Source organism: Balaenoptera musculus, chromosome 19 (genome assembly GCF_009873245.2).
Source record: "Balaenoptera musculus isolate JJ_BM4_2016_0621 chromosome 19, mBalMus1.pri.v3, whole genome shotgun sequence".
Lineage (NCBI taxonomy): Eukaryota > Metazoa > Chordata > Mammalia > Artiodactyla > Balaenopteridae > Balaenoptera > Balaenoptera musculus.
This window is the reverse complement of record NC_045803.1, coordinates 8,830,191-8,841,252: the sequence shown is the minus strand read 5'-3', so window position 1 is coordinate 8,841,252 and position 11,062 is coordinate 8,830,191.

The window sequence follows — 11,062 nt, the reverse complement described above, 5'->3', positions numbered from 1 at the left end:
AAAGAAGTGGATGAAGGCCAACCAGAACCTGGTGGGCCCTGGGAAGGAGTTTGGATAGCATGTGAAATCAACAGAATCCACTGAAGAGCTATATGCGAAGAGAGACAATCTGATGGGCATTTACAAAAATGTCCCTCTGGGCCTGAGGGACTTCATACTGTGACAACTTAGCTAAGCTGGAACCACATTTCTCAGAATTCCCTTCCATATATGGTTCTGGGTTAGGCTTGGCCAGAGGAGAAATCCACACAACATTAAGATTCATTCAGTGATTTTTATCTAATGTTAATCCATATTCAGATTTCCCAATCTTCGTCCAAATATCTCACCTTAATAATATTAATATGAATAATATTCCAGGTGACGATTAGAGCTGTCCTAAGGTTGATCATACATAATTGCAAAAAAAAAAAAAATCTGTTAGGGGTGGCAAACAGCATCTTCCAATAGTTTCTCCCCTTGGAGTGACCAAATTTTACACAACCAGCCCTAAACGGAATGGTGTGATGGGAAATGCACGTCTCATGCCTGGAGATTGTGAATGAATTGACAAGCCCGTGACCAGGGCACTGCTTGGTTTTAAAGCTTCCCCAGGTGATCACAGCGTGCAGCCTGCTTTGGGAATCACTGCTGTGGCTGCAGGAAAGCCTGCCTGTCTCAGAAGTCAAATCCTCACCATGCTCTCCCTGGGATGTTGGTGGATAAAGCTGCCCCTGTGGTCCTCTCCGCCTCCCACCACTGCCTGACCTGCATGCAGACCACCTGCTCTTTTCAACAGGTCATGACAGTGCTTCTGATACTGGGATCAGGAAGGTTATCTGGTCCCCGAAACTTTGGAAGGTGTGAGAATGCTTAGGAAGCCCAGGCAGAAAAGGAGAGTCAAGGGTTGGGGGGATGAGGGTGGGGTGCCCGGATTTGCACTTGGAAAAGTGCAGGCGTTTGAGGAGAAGTCAATCAGTGAGGACACTGAAAAAGAAGAACCAGAGAAGTGGAAGGAAAACCATGAAAAATTAAGCCCCGGTGAAGCGAAGGGAAAAGATGCTCTCCAGAAGGAGAGAGGGGTCCACCCTGGCCACCGGTTTCTCCTCTCCACCCCGCTTTCCTGTCCCCACAGTCATCCCTTGAATCACTTCCTTCAAGCATCCTCAAAGCCCTTGCCCCTCCCAATCTGCAGTAGGCACCTGGCCAAACTCTGCCATCTGCCTCTCCAAGCCAGCTGAACGCAGCGGGAGGAAACCACCCAGCCAGCCTGGCATGTTTTACCTGAATCACAGAAATCACAGACCTCAAGGGGGCACAGGGCACTCTCTCTGTGTCTCTGGGGAGCTTGCTTTTGCTCCATCACAATAGGACTGTTTCCTTCCAGGCCTCCCGCCCACCCACCCCTGCCATCCAGCTGATGGCCATGTCCCATGCTTCTCTGTGCAAACTGAAGCCGTCAGTTGGGAACCGCCTCATTGCCCAGCCTGAGAACACAAGCCCCCTCATTTTCCCATTGGTTACCAGTCCCCCAACCCTTGGGGTCCATCCTGTTTCTCAAGGACTGAGGTTATTTCCTTTCTTCTTTCTTTTTTACCTTCTTTCCTTCCTTCCCCATTTCCTCTTCTGCTGATGCTTCTACTTTTCCTCCTTCTAATTCTCCTCCTCCTCCTCCTTCTTCTCCCCGCTTCCAGGTACAATCTGGCGCCATGCCAGCTGCTGCAATCCTTTCTAAAAGGCAGATGGGGACCCTCCGCCTCTTGGTGGGAAGAAGGGTCATAATACTGCGGACAGATTTAGCTACTACTGTCTTATCTAAAGGTGTTTAGGTGGTGACTGTTAGCTCCCTCCGTAGTAAAGGAAACTCTTCTCCTTTGCGAACAGCAATCTGAGATGTGATGCTTTGAGACTGTGTAAGCATCCTGCACCCCACCAACCTTTCCCCAGGGATGTTGGCATCTGATTCTGCCCTTTGCCTGGAATAACGTTTCCCAGCAGTTGACCACGTCAGAGATGATAGCAGCCTGAACTCAAGTAGTCGGGTTGGAGATGGTCAAAGATGATGACTCTGGGTTTAATTGTAATGAAATCAATCCCTCACTGTGTAACTAATGACTAAGTATGCATCTCCTTTGCTCGTTCCGTGAGGATGGGGGCCATGCAGGTCTTGGTCACTGTGTCTCCAGTACCTAAGAGGACCTTCCAGTAACAATAATATAAAAGCACCAGGTAGTGTTCTAGCACTTCACATCCACTCCCTCATTGAGCAAGGAGGGTTGCTGCTATGCCCATTGTACAGATGAGGAAACTGAGGCACAGAGAGGAGACTAACTTGCTCAAGGCACAGAGCCAGTAGGTGGCAGAGCTGGGATATGAACCTGGAGGCCTCATTCCAGAGCCTGCACTCTTCAATATCATACTCTCTGGCTTCAGAATGAAGCTGCAGGGCTTCCCTGGTGGCGCAGTGGTTAAGAATCTGCCTGCCAATGCAGAGGACATGGGTTCGAGCCATGGTCTGGGAAGATCCCACATACCGCGGAGCAACTAAGCCCGTGCGCCACAACTGCGGGGCCTGCGCTCTAGAGCCCACGAGCCACAACTACTGAAGACCACGTGCTTAGAGCCCATGCTCCGCAACAAGAGAAGCCACCACAGTGAGAAGCCTGTGCACCGCAACGAGGAGTAGCCCCTGCTCGCTGCAACTAGAGAAAGCCCGCGCACAGCAACAAAGACCCAACGCAGCCAAAAAAATATAAATAAAATAAATAAATGAAAAAAGAAAGAAAGAAAGAAGCTTCAGTGCCACTATGGAAAACAGTATGGAGGTTCCTCAAAAGACTAAAAATAGAATTGCCATATGTTCCTGCAATCTCTTTCTTGGGCATATATTTGGAGAAAACCATAATCGAAAAGATACATGCACCCCAATGTTCATAGCAACACTATTTACAATAGCCAAGACATGGGAGCAACCTAAATGTCCATCGACAGATGAATGGATAAAGAAGAGGTGGTATCAATACATATACACGATGGAATACTACTCAGCCATAGAAAGAATGAAATAATGCCATTTGCAGCAACATGGATGGACATAAAGATTATCATACCAAATGAAGTCAGACAGAGAAAGGCAAATACCATAAGATATCACTTATATGTGGAATCTAAAATATGACACAAATGAACCCATCAACAAAACAGAAACAGACGCACAGACATAGAGAACAGACTTGTGGTCACCAAGGGGGAGGAGGAGTGGGGGACGGGATTGGGAGTTTGGAATTAGCAGATGCAAACTATTATATATGGGATGGATAAACAACAAGGCCCTACTGTAGAGCACGGGGAGCTATAGTCAATATCCTGTGATAAACCATAATAGTTTATCACAAAAGAATGTGAAAAAGAATGTATATATGACTGAATCACTTTGCTGTACAGCAGAAATTAACACAACATTGTAAATCAACTATACTTCAATTAAAAAAAAGAAATCCTTTGAGACTATAATAATAAAGATATTCTCCTTAAACAAAACAAAGCAAAAAACAGGAGAAGCTGCAGTAAAAATTTACTGAATGAGTTAACACTGCAGAGTGTGGAGAGGATGGGGGGTGGGGAGTTTGGGAAATGTGTTCCAGGTCATTTCAGCTCCCTCTACTTAAAATCCTTTTAAGGGGGATTTTTGTCTTGTTTGCTGGGTTTTTTTCAATGATGGGGAAATGTCCAGCCTTCACAGAATGGGTTTTCTGAGAACGAGTAGCACTGGGCCAGCCTGGCAGATGGGTCCCTGCTCTGCCATGCCAGGTCCTTTAGGGCACAAGGCTCCAAGATTCCAAAGTGCAGCTCCTTCCATGAAGAAAAAAATTCAAGTGTGTCCTATGTCTGAAGCCACCCAGGATATTCATTTTCCTAAAAGAAAAATCCAGATTCACAGATACTGTCCCTTCCTTACCAAAGTCGTTGAAGTTTCCCTGTGTGGGGTCCAGAAAAGAAGAAAGGGTGTAACAAAGGCAATTTGGCCAAAGCCATCTTTGCGCAGCTGATGTGGGTGGCTGAGGAACCGTGCTTCTCTCCCTTCCACTAGTACCTCTCACATTATTTCCTGAGATTCAGCAAGATCATCAACTGCTCTGAAATTAAGACCATTGTTCCTTGATTTCAATGATAATAATAGCTCTCAGCTAACACATGGTCTAAGTTTCAAAGCTGTTATTCTTTGGCCGTGCCATTCTCTCTTTCTTGAAATGTTAATTCAGCATCCCTGGAAGGGACCTATTTTGTATTATTAGCAGCAAGCTACGAGCTGAATATCGGAATAAGAGTTTCAAGAGGAAGTTGTTGAGGGAAAGGTGAGAGATAATTTTGGATTTCTTTTGTCATTCAATAAATACTAAAATACTGGGTGTTGGGGATGCCCACACGTTTATCCTAGCGCTTAGCCTCTCCTTTGTATCAGTTAGCTACAGCTGTGTAAGAAACCATCTTGAAATTTAGTGGCTTAAAACAACAACTTTTTCTTTTTTTCTCACGTGTATTTGGGTTGTCTAGACAGTTCTGCTAATCTGGGCCAGGCTTGGCTGACCTTGGCTGGTTTCACTCGTGAATCTGCCATCATCCTCTGGCAGGTTAACTAGAGGCTGGCTAGTTTGGAATTACTTCAGCTGGGATGACTCAATTCTTCTTTACCTCTCCCTCACATCCCTCCAGCAAGCTAGCCCAGGCATGTTCTCATGGCAAAGGTGGAGAAGAAGAGAGAGAAGAGAAATACTCTGAGCCTCTTAAGGCTTAGCCTTGGAATTTGTACACTCCCGCTGTATTCTACCGGCTAAACCAAGTTGTAAATTTCAGTTCAGGGGATGGGAAAAGAGACTCCATCTCTCTTTTTTTTTAATTTTTAAAAAATATTTATTTATTTATTTTGGCCCTGCTGGGTCTTAATTGCGGCACGCAGGATCTTCACTGCAGCATGCGGGATCTTTAGTTGCGGCATGCATTTGGGTTCTAGTTCCCCCATCAGGGATCGGACCCGGACCCCCTGCATTGGGAACGAGAAGTCCTACCCACTGGACCACCAGGGAAGTCCCAAGAGACTCCATGTCTTGATGGGAGGAGCTGCGAAAGCACACCGCAAAGCGCCCGGATAAGGGGAGGGGTGGAGAAGGGCAGCCTCTAGGCAGGGAAGAGTGGTCTTTCTTATTTCTGCTTCTCCCATGAGCCAACGAAAGTCTGATTCCCATTGTCCACAGTTGCCTCATCTGCCCCACAGTCCTGTTTTCTGACTTTAACCTTCACTTCTTTCTGTGAGTCCCTTAGGTCTCTTTTGGGGCAGCTCTATTCCATTCCTTACTCTCCAAGCCCCCAACCCCACCTCCACCCATCATTGGAGGCTGATGAATCCCCCTCCTACTTCAGGATAAGGCCGATTCCAGCTTCCTTGCCTTTTGTTTATTTCTTCCATCTCCTGTGAGGAAGTGTTTGTTCTCGAGTGCTCATGAGGGAGGGGTTCAACCTGGACTCCTCCCACTTTCTCAGACTCCCCCCACCCCCCGAGTTAGTCACCCTTCTACCTCCCTGTGGGTCAGTCCTCTTGTTTCCATCCCCACGTTTCCACCCCGGTCCAGGCCCCACCATTATCTCTTGCCCTAGACTAACAACAACCCTACACACAGGCATGGTGGGGGATGGTGTCTGGGTTTTAATCCTGGTTCAGCTGTTGATCAGCTGGGTGACCTCAGGGAACTGACTTTGCCTCTCTGTGCTTCAGTTTCCTCCTGCTGTAGACTGAATGTTTATTTCCCCCCAGCCCTCAAACTCTATATGTTGAAACCTAATCCCCCATGTGATGGTATTTGGAGATGGGGCCTTTAGGAGGTGATTAGGTCATGAGGGTGGCGTTCTCATGTATGAGATTAGTTCCCTTAGAAAAGAGACCCCAGAGAGCTCCCTCACCCTTTCTGCCATGCGAGGACGTGCAAGAAGATGGCTGTCTGTGAACCAGGAAGCACCTTGATCTTGGACTTCCCAGCCTCTAGAACAGTAAGAAATAAATTTCTGTTGTTTATAAGCCACCCAGTCTATGGTATTCTGTTCCAGCAGCCTGAACAGACTAAAATACCTCTTCTATAAGACACCTCACTTCTATAGATTAGTGATGATAATAGTATAGTGATGATAACAGTATCTGCTTATAAGGTTGTTTGCTATACGGATCCGAAAAGCAACCTCATCTGAAGATCTGAAGCACTTGGGACTGTTCTGGTCCTGGAAACTGACAGGGATAAATGGCGATGATTGAATGGGGGTGGGGGGATTGATTCCATCCGACGTGCTAGGTCTGTGCTCAGTATGTCACTGGTCCTCCCAGTGAGCCTAGGGGTTAGTGCCATTTTCCCAATGAGACAACTGAGGCTCAGAGAGCCTCAAGGTCACGGTTGCTCAGGGTCACGGTTACTGAATAATTGGGCCACGATTTGAACTGAGATCGATCTGATTCCTAAGTTTCTCTTTCTGACTGTGAGCACCGGCTTCTCCCTTGTCTCCCCGCTTCCCCTCTGACCCCCCAGTCTCTGCTCCCCAGTCAGCCAAAGGGAGGCAAGGAAGGGGTAAAGCTAATCAAGTTTCCCCCTTCCTAAGATTTTTCAGCAACATGACTCAGTTCAATGCATGATCCAAGATTGGATCCTATACTGGTGAAAACATGGCTATAAAGGACATTATTGAAAGGAAGCAAGAGATTTGAATTTTTGGATTAAACGACAGTATTATTGTATCAGTGTTACATTTCCTGATTTTGATAACTGTCCTGGGGTTTTTGAAGAGAATGTCTTTGTTCTGTAGCTCCATGCTGAAGTATTTATAGGGATCAAGGGACAGGATGTCTGCCGCTGCCTCTCCAATGTTCAGAAAAGAGTGAGATAAAACACATGTGCTGGGCTTCCCTGGTGGCGCAGTGGTTGAGAATCTGCCTGCCAATGCAGGGGACACAGGTTCGAGCCCTGGTCTGGGAGGATCCCACATGCCGCGGAGCGACTAGGCCCGTGAGCCACAATTGCTGAGCCTGCGCGTCTGGAGCCTGTGCTCCCCAACAAGAGAGGCCGCGATAGTGAGAGGCCCGTGCACCGCGATGAAGAGTGGCCCCCACTTGCCGCAACTGGAGAAAGCCCTCGCACAGAAACGAAGACCCAACCCAGCCATAAATGGATAAATAAATTAATTTAAAAAAAAACCAAAACACATGTGGTTAAATATTATTGACTGATGAACCTAGGAGAATGGAATTCTTTTTACTGTTCTTGTTTGAGAAGAGTAAACTGTAAAAGAGTTTTCTGTAGTTTGATCTTATTTCAGGTGAAAAACAAATCAGCAAAACCACACTCTTCATTCTGCTCCTCAGTAGGTACCCATGAGAAAGGAAAATCTATGTCCACACAGACACTTGTACACGAAGGTTCAAAGCAGCATTATTCACAGCAGCCAAAAAGCAGAAACAACCCAAATGTCTATCAACTGATGAATGGATAAACCAAATGTGGTGTGTCCCAACAGTAGAAATATTTTTTTATTGAAGTATAGTTGATTTACAATGTTGTGTCAGTTCCAGGTGCACAGCAAAGTGATTCAGTTATATATATATATATATATATATATATATATATATATATATATATATATATATATATATATCCTTTTCCATCATAGGTTATTACAAGATATTGAATATCGTTCCCTGTGCTATACAGTAGGACCTTGTTGTTTATCTATTTTATGTTTAAAAATTTTTATTGCAGTATAGTTGATTTACAATGTTATGTTACTTTCTGCTGTACAGCAAAGTGAATCAGTTATACATATACATATATCCACGCTTTTTAAGATTCTTTTCCCATATAGGTCATTACAGAGTACTGAGTAGAGTTCCCTGTGCTATACAGTAGGTCTTTATTAGTTATCTATTTTACATATAGTAGTGTGTATATATCAATCCCAATTTCCGGATTTATCCCTCCCCCCGGTAACCATAAGATTGTTTTCTACATCTGCGACTCTATTTGTGTTTTGTGAATAAGTTCATTTGTACCATTTTTTTAGATTCCACATATAAGCAATATCATACGATATTTGTCCTTCTCTGTCTCACTTACTTCACTCAGTATGACAATCTCTAGGTCCATCCATGTTGCTGCAAATGGCATTATTTCATTCTTTTTTATGGCTGAGTAATATTCCATTGTATATTGTACCACATCTTCTTTATTCATTCCTCTGTCAATGGACATTTAGGTTGCTTCCATGTCCTAGCTATTGTAAACAGTGCTGCAATGAACATTGGGGTGTATGTATCTTTTCGAATTACAGTTTTCTCTGGATATATGCCCAGGAGTGGGATTGCTGGATCATATGGTAGCTCTATTTTTAGTTTTTTACGGAACCGCCATAGTGTTCTCCATAGTGGTTGTACCAATTTACATTTCCACCAACAGTGTAGAAGGATTCCCTTTTCTCCACACCCTCTCCAACATTTATTATTTGTAGACTTTTTAATGTCGGCCATTCTGACCAGTGTGAAGTGATACCTCATTTTAGTTGTTTTTTTTTTTTTTTTTTTGGCTGCACCATGCAGCATGTGGGATCTTAGTTCCCCAACCAGGGATCGAACCTACGCCCCCTGCATTGGAAGTGTGGGGTCTTAACCACTGGACTGCCAGGAAAGTCCCCTACCTCATTGTAGTTTTGATTTGTATTTCACTAATAATGAGCAATGTTGAGCATTATTTCATGTGCCTATTGGCCATATGTATGTTGTATGTCTTCTTTGGAGAAATGTCTATTTAGGTCTTCTGTCCATTTTTTGATTGGGTTGTTTGTTTTTTCTGTTATCAAGTTGTATGAGCTATTTGTATATTTTGGAAATTAAGCCCTTGTCAGTTGCATCATTTACAAATATTTTCTCCCAATCCATAGGTTGTCTTTTTGTTTTGTTTATGATTTCCTTTGCTGTGCAAAAGCTCATAAGTTTGATTAGGTTCCATTTGTTTAGTTTTGTTTTTATTTCTATTGCCTTGGGAGACCCAACAGTGGAATATTATTCAGCCATAAAAAGGAATGAAGTTCTGATTCATGCTACAGCATGGGTGAACTTTGAAAACATTATGCTGGGAATTCCCTGGCAGTCCAATGGTTAGGACTCTGTGCTCTCACTGCCAAGGGCCTGGGATCAATCCCTGGTTGGGGAACTAAGATCCCACAAGCCATGAGGGGTGGCCAAAAAGAAAAAAAGAAAACACCATGCTAAGTGAAAGAAGCCAGACACAGAGGCCATATATTGTAGGATTCCATTTATATGAAACGTCCAGAATAGACAAATCCATAGAGATAGCAGATTCGTGGTTGCCTAGGGTTGGTGGGTAGGGGGGAAATAGGAAGGACAGCTAATGGTACAGGGTTTCTTGTTGGGGTGATGAAAATGTACTGGAACTAGATAGTGGTGATGGTTGCACAGCCTTGTGACTATACAATAAACCATGGAATGGTCCACTATACATGAATAAGTTTTATGGTATGTAGATTGCATAGCAATTAAAAGTAATAACGACAGTGACAAGAAAACCTTCAATGACGGTGTATGGCCTTTGGGATCAAACCCCAAATCCCTGGTGTAAGGTCACTCAGTCCCTAAGCCTCTCTCAGCCAAGCTCTCAAGACTCCAGCAGCCCAACCTGCCTTCTTTCCCTGCCGCTGCCACCTCTGGGGCTTTGCACCTGCCCTTCCCCTCCACCCTTGTCTGACTAACTCTATTTATCTTGCAAGTCTTAGCTTACAGTTGACTTCCTTCAGGAAGGTGTCCCTTAATCCCCAGAGTCTAAGTCACCGGGTTCCCAAAGTAGCATTTGGGATGATTTCCAGGTGACATTTTAATTGTTATGCATTTATTTATTTATTTATTTATTTTTAAAATTTTTTTTTTAATTTTTATTTATTTATTTATTTATTTATTTATTTATGGCTGTGTTGGGTCTTCGTTTCTGTGCGAGGGCTTTCTCCAGTTGCGGCAAGCGGGGGCCACTCTTCATCGCGATGCGCGGGCCTCTCACTATTGCGGCCTCTCACTATTGCGGTCTCTCTTGTTGCGAAGCTCAGGCTCAGACGCGCAGGCTCAGTAATTGTGGCTCACGGGCTTAGTTGCTCCGCGGCATGTGGGATCTTCCCAGACCAGGGCTCAAACCCGTGGCCCCTGCATTGGCAGGCAGACTCTCAACCACTGCGCCACCAGGGAAGCCCTTATGCATTTATTTTAAAGCACGTTGGGGAAAAAAGGAACTGGCCCTTCACACCTGTGACTTCATGACTTTTGTTCCTTGGGATGAGCCTAAGGTAGCCCCAGGGGAACCCATCAAAGGAAGAAAAAAGTTGGTTGAAAGAACAAATTTTATTTTATTTTATTGAAGTATAGTTGATTTACAATGTTGTGTTAATTTCTACTGTACAGCAAAGTGATTTGGTGATACATATATATTTTTTCATATTCTTTTCCATTATGGTTTATCACAGGATACTGAATATAGTTCCCAGTGCTATACAGGGGGACTTTGTTGTTTATGAGAGAACACATTTTTAAGGTACAGACAATAGAGGCAGTACTCTGCAAAAGTTGTGAAATAGACCTTTAGGAATAATAGAAGTGGGGAAACCCCGGGGGGCTGAGTTAACTCCACCTGACCTCCCATAGCAGCCGTCAGGCTAATATCTGTCACACTGCGAAATGATTTGTTTTATGTCTGTCTCCCGCACTGGGGTGTGAGTCCCATGAAGGCAGGGCTGGGCCTGGCTCTTCCCCGCTGTGTCCCCAGCACTGCCCGCGCAGGGCGGGGCGCGGAGCAGGTGCTCAGAGAGGGTGTGCTGAATAAACTGAGGCCAAGCTGTTCCGGAGTGTGGACTACCCCCAAGGGCACTAGGGAGCCTTAGGAGGGTTTCAATCAGGGGAGTGTCAAGGTTGATCAGTGCTTTAGAAATTCCAGGCTCCCTTTCTACTTTGGACCCAGAAAATCCACATTCCTCCCCATCTGACCTTTCCTATCAG